Genomic DNA, 19564 nt, shown 5'->3' on the forward strand with positions numbered 1-19564 from the left:
CAAACAAGGCAAGGGCAGTGAAGATGGTCATAGACTTTAACTCAGGAATGTCACCCTGAGGAATGTAACCGAAGACAGTCATTTCACAAAAGCAGGAAATCTGTATGCATGGAAGTGTTCATTAGAGAAGTTTTATAATATCAACAACAAAAGTCACAGAGAAACAATATCTGTATAACAGTTGTGAAACTGTTTAGTAAATTACAGAGCATTTAGTCTATGGAATATTATTCAGCCATTAAAATTATAATTATGAAAATCACAAAAGATAAAGAAAAATGTTTATGCTGCGATGTTAAAAGAAAACAGTGGAATTAAAATATCATGTGCGTTATGATCGCAGCTATTAAAAATGTGCTCATGAACCGAAAGGAAATGTGCGAAACTTTATGTGGTTGGGTTGGCTTGGAAGGCTTTTGGTAAGTTTTTCCTTTTACAAATTGTTCTCAGTAAATGATAGCTATATTCTTGACAAAATACACTGGAGACAGAACCATCCACAGGAGATAAAAATCATTAAACAATGGGCCAACGAGGTAGGTGCAATGCCCTGTTTTATTTAGTTGTATAATGGCATAATGAACTTATGGGTCTGTTGTCTGCTGTGGGACGAAGATTGTTGTTAACTTGAAACTATTAGTGTTTTCAATTATCCGTCCCCCTGCAGCGCTTCCTGAACTGAGGCCTTCTGAAATATGGAGTATTTAGGACCCTGAGTTGTGTAGTACCCTCTCTTTCTTCTTAACAAAAGTGTTTGTGTGTGTGTGTGTGTGTGTGTGTGTGTGTGTGTCTGTCTGTCTGTCTGTCTGTCTGTCTGAGTGCACAGGAACTCCCTAGTAACTTGATTTTCAATAAGAATGTGTTGTGAAGCCTTATTCCCCCTGACGTGTGTATCAATAGCTTGTTTATTTGCACCCCTAAGTAGCACGTGAAAGCGATATTTGATTATATGAATATACAACAGCTTATTTATTCAGTTGCATGTTGATGGACGTTTGTGTTTCTAGTTTTAAAACTCTGAGACGTTCCACTTGCAGCAAACCTGAATATGTCTCAGTGTGTGCACAGAGGAATTTTCGTAGGTTGCTTTCTGTAGACACATCAAATATACATTTTGGCAGGATGCTTAATTCATTATGCAGCCAAAAGTTGAACCCCCACACAAATGGCATTAGAAAACAATCAATACTGTTCTGTACTAATAAAATCTGGAGTTTTCTATTAAAACGTAATGATCACAAGTAAGCTATTAAAATTTAAGTGATCACATTCCAAGCAAATAAAATGACGGCCATTTGCAGAGCTGTTGGCTATTGCCAGTCATTTGGTGGCACTGTGGCTGCCATATTGCATGTTTGCAAGATGCTTTGAGTGAGACCCGGGAGAGAAGCCAGGAGTCATCCGGCCCATGCTGTGGGAGGCCGCTGTGCTCTGTAAGGGGATTGCTGTCACCCACTGTCACTTCGCTCTCTCTCCTAGCCGTCCTGGGCTCTATCAGGACCATGACATCTCAGTGGCAGGTGTATCAATGGTCACTTTCACCAAGCAGGCATGAAAAGGACACTTCCTGTTTTACTTCCTGTACCACTGACTTAGCTGAGGTGTTCTTTCTCCGAGCCTGTTCAAGAAAGAAACACGTATACACAGGCAGCAAAGAACCACAGAGGCTGAATATAGCAGAAAATAATGATAATTCACTCACTGCAGATTGGGTTTGACCCAAGAAACCGAGTTAGTTTGATGTTAGAAAAACCAGCTTAGGAAACTGTCACATGATAATCTCTGCAAATGCATAAAAAATTAGCTTTTAGTCTTAATTTCAGTGCTCAGCCACAAAGAATAATAATTCATGCTATTTATAGAAACATAAAATGGAGTTCACTGTGTTAAATGAAATAAGCCAGTCTCACAGAAGCAGAAGTCATGTTCTTTTTCTCTCACAGTGTGATGTGTGGGAGAAAGACAAAAAGGAATACATAAGCAAACAAGTGGAGGTTATTAGGGATGTAAGACGGAGGTGGAGGTAAAGAAAGACTCGGGGAGGAAGACCAGGAGTGGGGGCAAACAGTTAAATGCATCTACAGAAACATCATAATAAAATACTTTAGTTTATATAATTTAAAATGCATTAAAATTTAAAAAAATGTAAAACTGGGACATCTCTTAATTTATAATTTATGTAAGTAAAAACATAGTTGGTGGCCCTGCCTCTACAGTTCTAGAACTTGAGACACTGGTATAGCAGCCTTGGCTACAGAGAGGGAGCCAGACATTTTAAAAGGATACAATAAATAAGTAAGAATTCTCACCAAGTGTTGTGTTTAAAGTGGTATGTCACATGATTCGGAGTTGGCAGTATAGAGCAGGCTCCCATTCCCCTGTCCCTTAGAGCCTACCCCAGGCAGGTAAAGGACATAGGACCTCCAGGCCTCTGCCGTGGAGCTGAGCATTCTCAGAATTCACGGTTCCTGGGTTCTACAATTTCTTATCAGTTAACGTCAAGTGTTCACCTACACTGAGGGAGGCCTTAGTATCTCGGTCACTGTAGGTTGTGAGACATCCTCTCTCTCTCTCTCTCTCTCTCTCTCTCTCTCTCTCTCTCTCTCTCTCTCTCCCCCCCCCCACCCCCCGTTACTAGACTGTTGTAAGATAATAAACTCATTATAAAAATAACACATTACAACTTTCATCTACTTGTTCATAATCTTTTTTCTAAATCACTTGGTTGATATTTTGCAAATAAACATACTTTGATTTCCTTCCCATAATGGATGTTAATACTTACTTTATGCTCTGTTCTGTTTCTGCATTTTTTTACGCTCAATAACTTTACCTCAAAACCTTGCAACAGTGAAGTTGTGATAAAAGACTCTTTGGATTTACTCTTTATTGATTGTGTGTGAGTTGCACTTCATGCACCCTAGTCACACTCATCCACCCTGTCTTTGCCCTGGAAGCCTCCCTTCCAAATACAAAACCCACATAAACAAACAGCAGTAATAACAACTAATCTCAGAAAACATCTCATTGTGGAAGGGTGCAGTGTGCCCCAGTGTATAACCCTCTGTCACACATCTTCACGTGCAAATGTTTATGACAATGGTCTGGTTCAAGATCTCTGGCTTCCGTGACAGCATCAATCCTGGATCCTCACAGGGACTCCTCCCAGCTCTCCTGTTGTTGTCCTGTGTCATGGCGATCCTGCAGCTTTGGAACAGGACTGGTCCTCACACACATCTCAACCATTCTCGAATGATATGGATTTTGGACCGATTCAGAACCCTGGATCTGAGACTTAGTGGGGACGGATCTAGTCAGCTCTCTGTTATCCACACCGTGAGACTGAGCTCTTCAGCATAGCTTCAGCTGGACCACTCAGTGCTGCCATTGGCAGGAGGCAGGCAGCTCTCCTGCTTTTAAACCCTCCAGGCTGGCTTACCCTTAGCTCTCCAGCCCTATGTCCTCAGGGCCAGCTCTCCTGACTACCACAGGTGGCATGGCTGGCCAATCACCACAGGCTCCTCCTCTCCACCCTCCAGTCTCCAGTTCCATCTCCTCACAATGCTCAGGATGCTCCATTTCTCTGCCTCTCCATCTGACCACCCCATGCTCGCACACTGTGGTAACTCCAGTGTGGCATCCTCCATCTGTGCTGGCTTATCCGCAGGCCAGTGCCTCTGCCTGCGCAACGCTCTGAAGGACAGGTCTGTGGGTGGCATGGTGGTCCCCAGGTCTTCCTCCTGGATTTGATTTTATTCTATTTGATTTTTAAGTGTCCTAGGCATGAAACAGCTTTGGCTATCAAACCAGGAAACAAGCTAGGATGAGTAAGAAGCCATCTGCTTTGCCCCTGACTGATATAAAAAGGGCAGTACCAACAAGGAATCTCTTTGTCCATTGCCTGGGGGATACACAAAAAACTTTTTATTCAATAGTTGCACTTGGCATATATAGCGTTGGTCAAGTGCTGACTGTTATCTAGAAACTAGTAATTAACTGATAATTATAAACAGGATTCTAGGGTTCATTCCAATGTCAGATATGCCAAACATGTAAAAACATTCATCATGGAACAGCATTTTCGGGGCACAAGACTAGTATAGAAAATCGGTCTCGAAGATGGGAAATATCTCTGTTGGCAAAATGCTTGCAGTGTGAGCATGTAATTCGGAACCTACACAAGAATCATGTGTGGTGACAAGCTCCTGTGACCTCTACAAGGTATACAAGGTGCAGGTAGATACTTGGACTCGCTGGCCAGCGAGAGACCCTGTCTCAACAACAAGTTGGACAGTTCTTGAGGAGTGACACCCACAGTCATCTGGCCTTCCCATGCACATGCGTTCACAACGAGACACTCAAGTACCTATGCACAAATGCGACACACAAGAAAGAGTGAGTTCATTATCAGTGTCAGTGGGAGCACCATGGGGTGAAGCCTCTGGGTTTCTGCCCTATTTAGTACAATATGAAGTGGAGAACAAGGTTTTTCCTTTTTCCCTTCTCCTCCAGGCTCTTTGTCACTACCTTCCACCAACCCATGTTAGAAGATAGTGGTACACACACACACACACACACACACACACACACACTCACACACCTACACATACACTCACACTCATACATACATACGCACACACATATTCATACACACATATATTCATACACAAACATATACATACACTTACACACATACATATATACTCACACACATATTCACTCGTACTCATACACATACATATACATACACACACACATACATACTCACACACACATACACACACTCACAAATACACATGCAGTTACACACATACATATGCACACACACACATTCACACACACACACACACACACACACACACACACACACACACTGGACATCAAACACATTGTGTCCCTCCAGTCATTTCCCATATTGCTGGAGAGCACAATTCTATGGCTTCCAAATCTCTCATTTTTACAAATGTACACTTGTTTCTTTAATGAACAAGGACATGAGAGTTATTGAGGTCATTTGGTATCTCTGTGCAGTGCAGCGCAGGGACCCTCGGTCAGTTTCATAGCTTGTGCTCCGCACAGGCACACATCTGAAAGAAGAGGTTGTAGCAAGTTCTGCCACTTGGTGCGGCTTGCTCAATAAACACCTGCGGTTGGAGTTCTCGAAAGGATCCGAGGAAGCTTTGCACCCTTGAGTGATGAGTCTGATGTGCCTTGTCTTTGGTTCCTGTCAACCCTCCCTGGCATCCCAGGTCTACAGAGAATACAAGCAGGAGGCTTATCCTCATCTATGAGTACTTCAAACCAAATCCTTTCCAGAAACATGCGAGGATTTGTTAGCTCATCTTAGTAACTGAATGAAGTCTAATGGCAGACACTCTATGGTCCGAAAATCTTTTTGCTGCTGCTTTTTTTTTTTTTTTTTTTGGTAGTAGCCCATTTTCTAAAATATGTTGCCATCAGAAGATCCGCTGCTTAATGAGACAGGCAGGAAGCCTGTTTGTGGAGAGATGGGCTCTTATCTCTTCACCATTTCCGAATGATTTCCCAGCCATGCAGTCACTTTCTCCCTGGGTGGCTCCTTTGACTTCATCAGGAAGTGCGGCTCTCTTTGTTAATTGCACAATATGGCTTTCTCATCGACCCTTCCTACCCTGTGCTTTCTCTTTTCCCATCTTGCCTATTGTGTTCTGGGGAGATGAGCAAAATAAGATGTATTTACTGTATTGCCTTGAAAGAGAATGGTTGTCAAAATAACACCAGTCCTGTGTCCCTCTCTGAAGCACTTCCCTGTCAACAGCAAATGTTTGCTTTTGCTAAGGCTGCAAAGCTGGTTCAGGCAAGGCAAACAAGAAGCATTACTGAGCTCTCATCAGCAGCCACCAAATTATACCCAAAGTCTTGTTATCAAATTTCTGATAGCAAAACATAAAGGAAATGCCCAGACACTTTTTATAGGCTTTTTGATATTGTGGAGATTTGGGAATGGGACATTTTGACACCTAGGGCATGGCACATACCCTAAGTTTGTCATAATTCTTCCTTTATAGGAAAGTTATTGGTTCTGATAAACAATACATCAGAGTCACGTCATTTCTGTTACAGTTTCCTTGGGTGTTTTGTAGACAGCTCACTGGGAAGGAAGGTTGACAGTGGAGGAATTATTTCCTGAGTTTTTCCTGGTGGCAGACGGTTTCCTCTACCTGTCTGCTCATGAAAAAATTTAGATCCTAAAGATTTATGTAGCATTTGCTGTTTTATAAATATGGCTAACTCCTTTTACTGTTTGGAACAGTGTTTCCACGACAGAGATGCTGAGGAGACTCTGGGAGTGAATTCTGGACTCAGTCTGGTCATTGATCTCCTGTAGCTCCCAATGCCTTGTCTGAAAAGTAAGAATAATAAGTGCTCATAGGGGGTCAGTGGAGAGGAGTATGTCTAGTCACATAGTCCAGAGGCAGGAAGGCACCACACATTCCATAAATGTAGTAATTATCTTAATAACATCAGGACAACAGAGAGATAGATGTGTGTACAAAAATTATTATATAGGAAAATTAGGTGATGATGATGGTGGTAATGGTGGTGTTGATGATGGTGGGGGTGATGATGGTGTTGGTGGTTGATGGTGTTGGTGGTGATGGTGGTGGTGGTGGTGATGGTAGTGGTAATGGTGGTGATGGTGGTGGTGGTAGTGCTGGTGCTGGTCGTGGTGGTGGTAATGGTGGTATTGATGATGGTGGGGGTGATGATGGTGGGGGTGATGGTGGTAGTGGTGGTGGTGGTGGTGATGGTGGTGGTGGTGGTGGTGATGGTGATGGTGATGGTGATGGTGGTGGTGGTGATGGTGGTGGTGGTGGTGGTGATGGTGATGGTGATGGTGATGGTGGTGGTGGTGGTGGTGGTGGTGGTGGTGGTGGTGATGATGTTGATGATGGTGGTGGTGGTGGTGGTGATGGTGATGGTGGTGATGGTGGTATTGATGATGGTGGGGGTGATGATGGTGGTGGTGGTGGTAATGGTGGTGGTGGTGATGGTAGTGGTGGTGGTGGTGATGGTGGTGGTGGTGGTGATGATGGTGGTGGTGATGGTGATGGTGGTGGTGATGGTGGTGGTGGTGGTGGTGATGGTGATGGTGATGGTGGTGGTGGTGGTGGTGGTGGTGGTGGTGATGATGTTGATGATGGTGGTGGTGGTGGTGGTGATGGTGATGGTGGTGATGGTGGTATTGATGATGGTGGGGGTGATGATGGTGGTGGTGGTGGTAATGGTGGTGGTGGTGATGGTAGTGGTGGTGGTGGTGATGGTGGTGGTGGTGGTGATGATGGTGGTGGTGATGGTGATGGTGGTGGTGATGGTGGTGGTGGTGGTGGTGATGGTGATGGTGATGGTGATGGTGGTGGTGGTGGTGGTGGTGGTGGTGGTGGTGGTGGTGGTGGTGGCAGTGGTGGTGGTGATTGGTATATTTGAAATCATGGACCATGTTAGGAAATGGCTTCTATTGTACTTACCAAAGAAGAAAAAGGGGGGATATATTTTAAAATAGAGGAGATTCCCCAAAGAACACAGAGCTAAAATGAGTTGGACAAAATTACACTGCTAATCCACTGACTGTAAAAGTTATTTTCATCTTCAGAGGGAAATAAAAGCTAATGCAATAAATGGTAGGGAAAAATAACCTTGAAAGTCCTATTAACTGACAAGTGTATGATTAAAAAAGTCTTTAAAAATGACTTGGGAACTAGATCAAAGCTGTTGGGGAATGTTTGAGTTCTGAAGGACACCAGCGGTGTCACAGCTTAGTGCATGGGTCAGTGGTAAGACTTTGGACTAGCATGCCCATACCCTGGTGCTAGGAAAGTTCGAGAGAGAGAAAGAAAGTGGTCTGCAGGCATTTTGGTTTAGAAAGTGCTCACCTTGCAGTCACATGGGCCCGGGTTTGACATCGGCTACCCAGATAAAGCAAACAAACCAACCTGAACGTAGTGACATGTGCTGGTAATCCTAGTACCAGAAACCAGAGACAGCCCCTGTGGCTTTCAGGACAACCAGGTTAGCCTGCTTAGCAAGTAAGAGGATGTCTCAAAAAATATAGATGGCAAGGACATCCAACGTTGTCTTCTAGCCTCCACACATATGAGCACACATGTATATGGGCAACCCCCCTGACACACACATGAAAGCCAAGGGAAAGGAGTGAGGAAAGAGCAAGACAATGAGAAGTCTGGAGAAAAGGAAAGAACAGTGAAGAGGAAGCAGAAGAGGGGAAAGGAGAAGAGAGCACTTGGTAGGCATAGGGAAGTGTCTGTGTTCAAGCCCGACAACCTGCTTTCGGTCCTTGAACTGAACGTGGTATACAGGTAAAACACTTCTTGAAGTTTCTGTTTGAACTCCCTGAACACACACACCTTTGGTAAGTATGCAGCTGTCACTCCAGGCACACACACACACACACACACACACACACACACACACACACGAACTTAATGTAGTTAGGAAAGAACTTTAGTCCTTATCCTGAGATCCCAAAGCAAGCAAGCAAGCAAATACAACCCAAGCAAACAGGGAGTGCTCAGCTGTAAACAGGAAGTTTAATTCCATACTCTTTCCCTTCCCACCTCCATCAGCACATGGTCATTCGGCCCATCAGGCAGATGTGGTGACCCAGACTGTAGGAAGAGGCACACCTAGAGAGAAGCCCCTAGGGGAAGACTCTCAGTGGTGGTCATGAGCACCACAGGACCCCACCCCCACCCCCATCAGCACTGGCTGAGGGAGTGCTCATTTGATGAGAAAGCCACACAAAGACGGATCAGTGCTGCGGAAGAAAGTATTGGATCTCAAGTGTTAATTTTCTTGGTGAAATTTTCACTCCATCGTGGTTTTATAATGGGATCATGGCGCTGACCTCCGAGAGCATGCCCAGTCACATGGGAGGATCCAGCCAGGGTGGTTTCCTTAGCCTTTCAGGGAAAGCAAGCAATTTGTGAGAACTGTTGTGCTCCGAGACATTCTACAAAAGGGCAGGGCAAGGTGGGGGAACAGTTGGATTTCTGAACAAATAAAACAAATGAAGATCTGTCTCATAGGGTTCTCACTAACACCGAGAAACACTTTGAACAACAGCCATGACCACTGGGTACCGTAATGACGTGCCCCATTGTAAAATGTAACAGTAAAGCAACGTAGGAGTGGAAACTTAACAATTGAACATTTAATGACCACAATTATGGCAAAAGAATAATGAACCTATTAGACAGGAGAGCAGGCGATTACTCCACGGCTTATTGGAACACAGCTGTGAAGAGGTAATGTAGCCGCATACTTAAGGATGGTTATTAAAAGGGGATAATGCATTCTGTTTATACCGACAGAAGCAATTTTTCTCCTGAAATGAAACGGCACTTCTTGGCTATCAGACGTATGAACTCAGATATGATGAATCCCACTCTTTAAAGGTAATGCATTTTCAGATCTGCCTCTCTGGCTATAAATGATGTCTCCATAAGACCATGAGGGTTAGATCATTTTAGTGGAAGAAATGGGAGAAGATGTCAAGAACAGACTCAAAAAACACTAAATAAATCACCTAAAGAAAGGGAGGCTAAATTTTAACTGATTCAAATGCCTGTGATAAATAAAGCTTCTACAGGTTCAACAACAAGAGCTGTCAAGAGGTGTTCTGAACAATGGGGCACTCTGTGACATCACCATTTTGGTGTTCGGGAATGGTGGGTGTGTCCCATCAAATCTTCAGTTGGATATACGGTAAGCACAATTTACATGGGTAAATTCACCTGTTGATGCATCCTTATATATGTAGCCATCAGAACCCAGGGAGTCAACCAAACAGGGTGGGGGTGGGGTTTCCTAGAAATGACCGTCCAGCCAAGTGGTCAGGCAGAGTACTAGAGTACCACTGAAGAATGGGAAAGGAAAACCACCCACAGCCCTAGACAGAATGAAAGCTGGACTTAGGACTGTGACACCTGCCAGACTGGCTTCAAGGAATATACATTCTTAATGTAGTATCAATTTCTGGATATTTTCAAGGTAAATTATCTAAACCTGAAACAGAAGGCTAAGCTGTTCAGAATGCATGGAAGTCCTGGAAGGTGGAAGGTTGGAAGTCCTGGATGATGGAAGGTTGTCAGCCCATGCCTACTCAAGCCATCTACAGAGGTAGAGAGTCTTTCATTTGGAGTCTTTCCACAAGGAAAGCCCACGGTTCACAGTAACGCCACAACTGGGGACAGTCTGCTCTGTGGGAAAAGTCTGGCTCTGTCCCGTTGCCCTCTACCATCCAACCATCCTATGAGGTATAATTAGGGTATGGTAACGGATTTTGAGCCTCAAGTTACCTGGGAAATTCTGGTGAATTAATGATTCTGATGCTTCAGTCTGCCTTTTGCAGCAAGTTAGTCGCCCTATAGAGCAGTGGTTCTGAACCATGCTAATGCTGTGACCCTTTAATTCAGTTCCCCATGTTCTGGTGATTCCCAGCTATAAAGTGATCATGCTTCTACTCACTTTATAACTGTAATTTTTTATGGTTATGATATGCAGGCTATCTGATACGGGGCCCATAAAGATGTCCCAACCCACAGGTTGAGCTTTAAGTCAGTCCTCAGAAGACCCTGGATGTCTAGCAAATGTGGGAAGGACTCGTGAATATTACCTTCTGGTTTTAGTTGAGGCTATTTTCATATCTAAGTCATCTAACAAGTGAATTATCTTCCAACTTGGAGGGGGTGGCTGGGGACAGGGAATGTGCCCAAGGCTATAAAACAAGAAGACCCGTTTATCCTTTGGAGGTCATAGACCTGCTCTGGGGAACTGTGGATTCTCTAAATAGTCACACCCAAAATCCACATACACAGTACTCCAACTGCCAGAGCTCTGTGTCTAAGCCTGCAGGTCTATGCTGAGATTCCTAGAAGTGGCCAGTGTTAGTATTTACGGCCCTTTATCTGAATATTGTTTATGTATCTGCAAGTTCTCCAGCATTTGACTTAATAAAGTCAGCTGGAATGGAGACATTAAAAAGGTTGGTTAAAAAGGACCACAAATCATCACTTGGTTCTCCTACCAAGTGTGTTAGAGATTGGTTTGGATTTCATCTTCTCTCTCATCGCATGCTCAGGCTGGTGGAGGAAGCCATGGAAACAAGACAAAGAGCAGCTTAGGCAGGAACAACTTCTGGTCATGAAATCTCGACTGTCAGTCTCCAGGGAGAGAAGGGAAGAAGGTTGGGGAGATCAGTCTCCAGGGAGAGAAGGGAACGTTGGCAAAGCTTTGTCCACTTTTTTCTACTGACTTGGTCTGACTTTATTTATTTATTTTTAAGAATTATGTATTTCTTTTATGTATGTGAGTACAGTGTAGCTGTCCTCACACACACCAGAAGAGGGCATTGGATCTCATTACACATGGCTGTGAGCCACCACTTGGTTGCTGCGAATTGAACTCAGGACCTCCGGAGGAGCAGTCAGTGCTCTTAACCGCTGAGACATCTTTCCAGTCTTTGGTCTGACTTTTAAACCAACCTTCTCTCCACCCAGCATAAGATGGCAGGAAATAAGGAGGGAGCCCAGCCTGGGGAGGGAGCAATAGAAGTGGATGGTGAATGTCGCCCTTGATGGGGTTTTCACATGTCCCTGTGCTGTCTCTGCCTCTGTTCTGATCCCTGAAGTGCTCACGTATTTCTTGGTTCTTACTGCAGGCCCCTATTTCAACACTGGCCTGCTCAATATGGAGAGATGGTGTTGTGTCTTCTATGACCCAGTCTGCTTTGAGACCTTGATCTCTTGATACAGCCTTTCACATCTCCCCCAGGAAGTCTCTCTTCCTGCTTAGCACATTCCCCACCAATTTCCTACTCGGTTTAAAGTTCAGAGAAAGAGCTTGGGGAGGCCCTGACCTGGACCATCTTTGGTGTCTGCTCCCTGTTCTCCTGGGCACCATGGCGGAAGGGAGGGAGCGAGGGTAATCCCTTGGGTAGGGTAGGAGAGGGTAGATTGAGAAGGTTGCTGGCTCAGTGTGAGCTCAGCACAGAGGTACTGAAATGTGAACTTCTGGCTTCTTTTATCCGATCACACAGATGGTTCAGCAAGAGGTGAAGAAGGCAGGTCAGAAAGAGGGCACCATCCCACGGCTGCACATGTGTGTGCTGTTTCAGACGGAACCTATTGTGAAGTGAAACTCGGAGAATTTTTTTTTTTTTTTTTTTGAAAATACCCCAATTGCTTCATGAGGAGTATAATTACATTGCTTTGTGTGTACGTTAAATTTCCACCTGTTAAGGACAATATTTAATATATGTGTCTAGCTTCGTCACTTTATGTGCCTGTACCCGGAGACTCAAAATAAAGGAAAGTAAAACAATAGGAAAAATGTTAGTTTCCTTTCTGTTTCAGAGAAGTTCTGAGGAGAGGAACGGAGGGAAGGTAATGAGAGCAGGACAGACAGACGCTTCTTTGTGTGTGGATGAAGAAACATGGTCTACTTCTTCTTCATCTTTCTGCTTTGCTTTTCCTCCACCCCAAATAAAATGGGCCTCACTTCCTATCGCCAAACTCTGATTAGCTTATATGAGTTAAAAGTACGCAGAAGAAACTGTGTTCCACAAGTTTCCAACAGTCGGACGCACAGCACAAAGTTCCCCGGCATCTGGACTTCACACAATACCTTGCAGGGATGTCTTTGGTGGACAAAAATCAGTGAATTTCAGAAGCATAGAGCACTTTAACATCCCGCTCCAGAAATGTGCAGCTACTCCACAAACGGCTCTGCCCACAGCTTTCCCCTTAGACCATTTGGATAATGAATTGGCACCATTCCCCCTGACTCATCTGTCCCAAATGTTTCATAGAAACGCTTGACTAGTCTAGAAACTTGAGCTTCTAATCCCAGGTCTGCTTTGCAGCAACTGAGTCGGTGTTTTAAATTTACTCTCAGAAAATATAAGAAATCAATTAGACAACCTAAAAGATGTTTTGTGTATCTAAAGGTTAAGATTCTGTGTTTCCTGTCACCGTCTGTGACAGGGCTGATACTTTGAGATGCTGTGTTAGTCGGGCTGTCTGACAGAACAGAGCCTATTGGGTGGGTACATGCCATGGGAAAATGCTCACACCAGGGGACAGGGTCATCATCGATCTACATGTTGGAAATATTGAGAGCCACTGGCTACTCAGTCCACAGGCCTCTGGAATCCAAATCTAGAGTCTAGAAGACTCTGGAGAGAACCCCAATCTTCAGTCCATGTTGGAACCCAAGAATGCAGTGTGATATCACCTAGGAATAAAGGACAGCTGCAGACAGAGTCCCCAACACAGTGGGAAGGAAGCAAAGATTTTTCCCTCAGGACCACATCTGGGCCAGTGTGGAGGTGCCACCACTCCAAGAGAGGGTCCTTTTACTTCAGCTAATCCTTTCTGGGAAGATCCCAATAAATGTGTGTCTCCCGAGTCCAAATCCAATCACTTTGAGGCTGATTGCCACAGATGCACAGGCCCGATCCTGGGTGTTTAGGTGTGTGCGTATTCTGTGTCAACAATTCTGAGGCAACCTCACAATCAGAGGCGTACAGATGCGGACTCCCAGTTTTTCTGAATACACCAAGAGCTGCTTGTCACTTAGTGTTTCAGTTCAGAGGGAGAGGGTCTGTGGGAGAACTGAGGAGCTTAGGCAAGTCTGTGAGTTGTAATGGATGTGTGCAAGTTTCTCAACAGAATCATCCTTTCCCCAGGTTATCATGATGAGAATTTTGAAAGTCTGAACCTGACCCTGGCCAACCTGGAGATTTGGATTTTGTGCTTAGCCACAGTTGGTCACATAGCGGTGGGATGTGCTGTAAGCACTGACCAGCTGTGTGTCTGCACTAGAAGGTGACCCCATGGGTAAGTAGCACAAACTATGTTCCTCAAGAAACAGATGTTGTTGACTAGAAGACATAAAAATGTAGCGGAGGAGGCACTCAGAACAGGGATTAACAAGAAATTATAGTGCAGCTACAGATCGCTGTGACTGTTTGCTGCCCATAGCTAATATCCAAGGCAAATATTTTGGATGTTGATTTGGCTCATAAATGCAGATATCAATAGGGTGATTGAAGCATGATTCTTAGCAAACACACATATTTAAAAGATGAAACTAGCATTCTCTGAATAGATGCTGAAGAACTCTTGATTGCCAACAGAAAACATTTTAAAAGAAGGTAAAGTAAAAGTGTGCAGAAGAAATCTGGACTTTAGGCAACCATGTCTTACTGAAGAGGGAAATAGGAGAACAATGTTGATTAATAGGCAGCGTCATCTTTTTAACCCTGTCATTGCCAGCATTCCGTGTTCACATAGGAGAGAATCGCTTTGCATCGAATGCACTGTTCTCGGTTTCCTTTCTCTTTCTCTTCAGCAAGCTGGGAGAAGGCAGCATATTTCTTTTATAAATGTGGCACAAAAATTCTTGCACTAGGGATTAGCTATAGTCTTTCAAACATAAAGAATTAATCAAGCCCCTTATTTTTTCTCACTTACTCTCCCTATAGACTAACAGTGTGCTTATCACGACTGGTAAATCAATAATATTTAATGATGATTACATTAGCAACATTAATAACAAATTTTAATTCCTTTTGCAGCTAAATCAATTCCCTTGTGCAAGACAGAAATTATTTGTAATTGCACATTGACTCACAAAATTTTCCAATTATTTCGGTACAGACTTTTCATACTTCTACAGAGACACAGTAAATAAATAAGGCCTCTGAACATGACAACCTAGACTACCCAGTCTCAGTTCCTGCGGGTAGAATTCTTTGATCTTATCCATGGGCAATGAGCCTAAAGGGGCAGAGGATTTGAACCTTCCCTTGCCAAACGCAACAGGAAGGCATCTTCAGCAGCATTTGGGTGGTGTTTGGACCTTACTCCTTACTGTTTGCTTTCTAGTGTTTTGTTAATTCTGGTCTGTGCTACTAGCTTTTGTTTGATTCTGTACAGAGCACTGGCTCTGTGTTTATCAAGATCCAAATACAGCAAACAAAAGGCACACTGCCTATTTGAGAAGCAGTTCTCCAAAGTGTAACTCTATCACTAGCCTTATATCCATCATGCAACTAGGACCCTCAGGATCCTTTGCTTTGAGGCTCTTGGCTGAAAAAGAGAATGTATGCATGAAGAGAGTGTATACGTGAAGAGAGTGTGTATACATGAAGAGAGTGTATACGTGAAGAGAGTGTATATGTGAAGAGAGTGTATATGTGAAGAGAGAGTGTATATGTGAAGAGAGTGTATATGTGAAGAGAGTGTATATGTGAAGAGAGTGTATACGTGAAGAGAGTGTATACGTGAAGAGTGTATACGTGAAGAGAGTGTATATGTGAAGAGAGTGTATACGTGAAGAGAGTGTATACATGAAGAGAGTGTATATATGAAGAGAGTGTATACGTGAAGAGAGTGTATATGTGAAGAGAGTGTATACGTGAAGAGAGTGTGTACATGAAGAGAGTGTATACGTGAAGGAGAGCTGCTCTGTTGGCCTCTGCTCAGATCTGCTCAGAAGGGTCAGCTTAGGAGAGTGCTCTACTGTGCATGCACAGGAACTGGTCACACGCTGGATTTTAGGGGGCAGAAAAAACCCCAGCGAAACTCACAGACCTTGGGAGTGCTGGCATTCTTAACTATAGCTTAAGAAACATGGGAGAGGCATGTTTTTATTGGGGCCAGGGTGGAAGTATTAAGCACGCCAGAATAAAACAGAGAAACCATACCTCCTGAAGGCAGCATAGGACTTCGGCATTAATGTGTTCTAGAATCTGTATCAACACTTCCTGCATTACCAAATATCACCATTACAACAGCACATCCCCAGAATTTTTCTAAGATTCTAACCAACAACGTTTGCTGCCCACACTCTTCGTTGCACTAGAGTCAGGACAGCAGCATCCAGCAGTCTCCCATCCTTCGCTGGTTAGCAGACAGGGCTCCTGGAGACAACACTATTTTCCACACGGGGCTTCTCTACAGCATATAAACCCCACCCGGCAGCAGGCGCGGCTGAACTCTTCATTCTGAGGATCTGCTCATTCGACGGCTGTGTAAGAAATGGCCCTGGCCCTTAGGGAAATGAAGGTTCCCCAGTTGTACAATTGTCACCTCCCTCCTCCCGTGTGGGTGGGAGTGACTTCTGATCCACCCCCCATTTTTTATGTTTATTCCTTTCCCACACTATCATTCAATGCAGAGATCCTGGTAGGACACCTGTTCTTCAGCTTGTATGACAGTGGGTGTCCAAGTACCCCAGTGCTTTCATCTCAGGGACCCCAAGTTACACTGTAGGATCAGTGCCATGCAGATCATGGAAAGAAATTGTGTCTGAGAACATCTGACCAGGATGTCAGCGGGTCTCCAGCATGTGCCTCATTTCCACTTGTATCTTACTGGCAGAGCAAATGATAGATAGCCAGATTCACAAACAAACAAACAAACTCCAAAACAGACAAGCCAGGTGGTGTCTGGCCACAACAGCCAAACCAATTAAACAGACTCAGCATTTGAGGATCAGATAGGCACGCCCAGAACACATAACACTTGAGGGGAACACACAGCCTGTATTCATTCTCTACAGACATATATTTTATTTATCAGCTGTTGACTGTTTTCTGGAAGCTGCCACATACTGGCCGGGTAGTGGAGACAGAAAACAAGTAGTTTTGTTCATTTGAATGTCGCAATCCCATATTCGGCCTCTGCTGTGATTCGAGCTGTTCTTCCAAACCCTCATCTTTTGGGGCTTGGCCCTGTGGGTAGCAGCTCAGGACAGTGATGGAATTCTGAAAGCTCGAGGTTTAGTGACAGACACATCCTCAGTTGAAGACATATCAGAAGATGTTCAGGCACGTCCTGTGGCTGTTTCTCCTTAAATGTAAAGATAAAATAAAAGTCTAAAAGTCTCAGCTAGGTACCACCAGCACCTTCCCCACCCCAGCCCTTCACCATTTCTTTGTCTAAGTCTTCTCTTCTTCCCCGGGGCATGAGTCATCCTCGTCAACACGGCTTGGCACAGGTAAGGTAACCTTTACCAGGATGCACTGAGCCAGTATCATGGCCTTGAAGCTCTGAGGCCCGGCCAAATAAGCCTGTTATTTATAAAGTCAGTGCTTCAAGCATTTCATTATAACAATGTAAAACAGATTAATATATTAAATTTAATGTGTTTGGTAGCAATGTTGGATTCTTTACCTGGAAATTTTAGTCAAGCAGAAAAATCCTAAAATATTATACATTGAAGATTTTGGTTAACATAAAAACACACATCACTCTGCCTACAGTTTTAGCAGAAATCAGACATTCACTCACATATATGGGTGTATTCGCTGAAATATAGCTTGTCTTTCCAACATAAACTCCATCAACTGTGTGCTTTTTACAATCTTTTCAGTTACTTTTCCCTTAAAATAAAGAAGCAAATTTCAAACTCAGTCTTTTAAGATTGTCTCTCCCACATCTACTGACATCTAATTTGACAGTCATTTTTTTAAAGTATGCAATTCAATGGCTTTAATACATCCATGCAATTGTGTAGCTCTCTCTACAACCCAATTTTAGAAATTCCATTACTCTCTGAGAAGGGCCCTTCAAGCATTAGCAGCCACCTTCCCGTGCCTCCGCCCCTGCCTCCGCCTCTGCCCCCACTCCTGCTCTGGCTCCAGTCCTACTTCCTGCCCTGGCTCCGCCCCCACTTCCTGCCCTGGCTCCGCCCCTGCCTCCTGGTTCCCAGCAGCTACATGTCCACTTTGCTCCTATGGATTCACCTATTCTGCCATCTTTTGACCCCAGATCTCTAACAGTGAATGTCTACGTAGTTGCTACAGTTCATTGTTGCAAACAGCCTCTTAGATAATATAATTACAATTTTTATGTTCTGTATGGTGATTTTGACCTTTTTCTTCTCTGATTCCTGTCTCTTTCAGAATGTATCTTTGGACTAACAAATGAAGCATATTTACCGTATATAAATGCTGTTCTGAAGTATGTATGTACTGTAGAAGAGCCATGCTGAGTTCGGTTATAGATGTCTTACTGTGTGAGAAGACTACTTCATGCTTCTAAGCACCGTTGCTGTCACCATGTCCTGTAGTAGATCCCTGGGCTTTTTCTGAGTCACTGGTATCTCTCCAGCTTCTCACTCCATTATTCTGCCCCATTTCTAAGAATAAAACCTTTCAGGCTAGGCATGGTTATGTGAGCCTTTAACCACGGTGCTCAAGAGGCAGAGGCAGGTGGATCTCTGAGTTCAAGGCCAGCCTGGTCTACAAAGAGAGTTCCAGGAAGCCTTGTCTGAAAAAAAATTAAACATTTTAAATTTGACACATGTGTAAGATTGTGTGAAATTTCCATCTCTTAGCATTATTTATTTTGCCTAAAATGTTAGAAATTATTATAAATTATTTATTATTACAAAATTATTTATAAATAAATAAATAACACTTTAGAAATATGTCATTTAGATGAAGAAATTGCTTAATATATAACAACATGGATGAGCCTTAAATAATTAATATATGACAAGCATAAAAAAAGGATTGAAATAAACATCAAAAAAAGAGGAGGCTGGAGAGATGGCTCAGCTGTTTAGGTTACATTATGTATATATGTGTAATATATAACATATGTATTAGTTAGGGTTTTACTGCTGTAAACACACACCATGAGCAAGGCAATTCTCATAAGGAAAACATTTAATTGGAGCTGGCTCACAGGTTCAGAGGGTCAGTCCATTATTATCAAGGTGGGAGAATGGCAGCATCCAGGCAGGCATGGTGCAGGAGGAGCTGAGATTCTACACCTTCACATGAAGGCTGCTGACAGAACACTGACTTCCAGACAGCTAGGATGAGGTTTTAAAGATCACACCCACAGTGACACACCTACTTCCACAAGGCCACACCTCCAAATAGTGCCACTCCATGGGCTAAACATAAATAAACCACAACACACACACACACACACACACACACACACTTCTAACTTCATGTTCTCCTCTCTCAGTTTTTGGTCTTGTTTCCAGGCTGGTCCTTCTGCCTCGGGCTCCTTTGCTAGGATGTACACCATCTCCTTTGCCTCTCACTTGATGTACACATAACTTGATTGCACACATCAATTATGAATCAAGTTATGGAGTGGACATTGTAGATAAGAGATTTCATATTGTGATGAAGATTTTCCTGAGACATTGATATTTCATTTTAATGCTGATGTACATATCCATTTGTCTCTTTATGAGTAAGCGGTATGTATCTACTACTAAACTTTAAAATCAACATGTTGCGCGTACGCAGTGATCTCAGTCAGGATCCCATTTTACTGCACTAAGAGCATCACCTCCTTTCCTTAGATAACTTTTAGGAAATTAAAGAAACACTTCACTTTTGCTTTATGTATGTATGTGTCTATACATGTCTGTGTGCATGTGTGCACACACGTATGTCCAGGTATCAGCAAAGACTGAGCAGCAAGTACCACAGCCAGCAGAGCCATCTCTCCAGCGCCCTCCATTCTGGAGT

The sequence above is a fragment of the Micromys minutus genome (assembly GCF_963924665.1).
Source record: "Micromys minutus genome assembly, chromosome: 4".
In the NCBI taxonomy this organism is placed as follows: domain Eukaryota; kingdom Metazoa; phylum Chordata; class Mammalia; order Rodentia; family Muridae; genus Micromys; species Micromys minutus.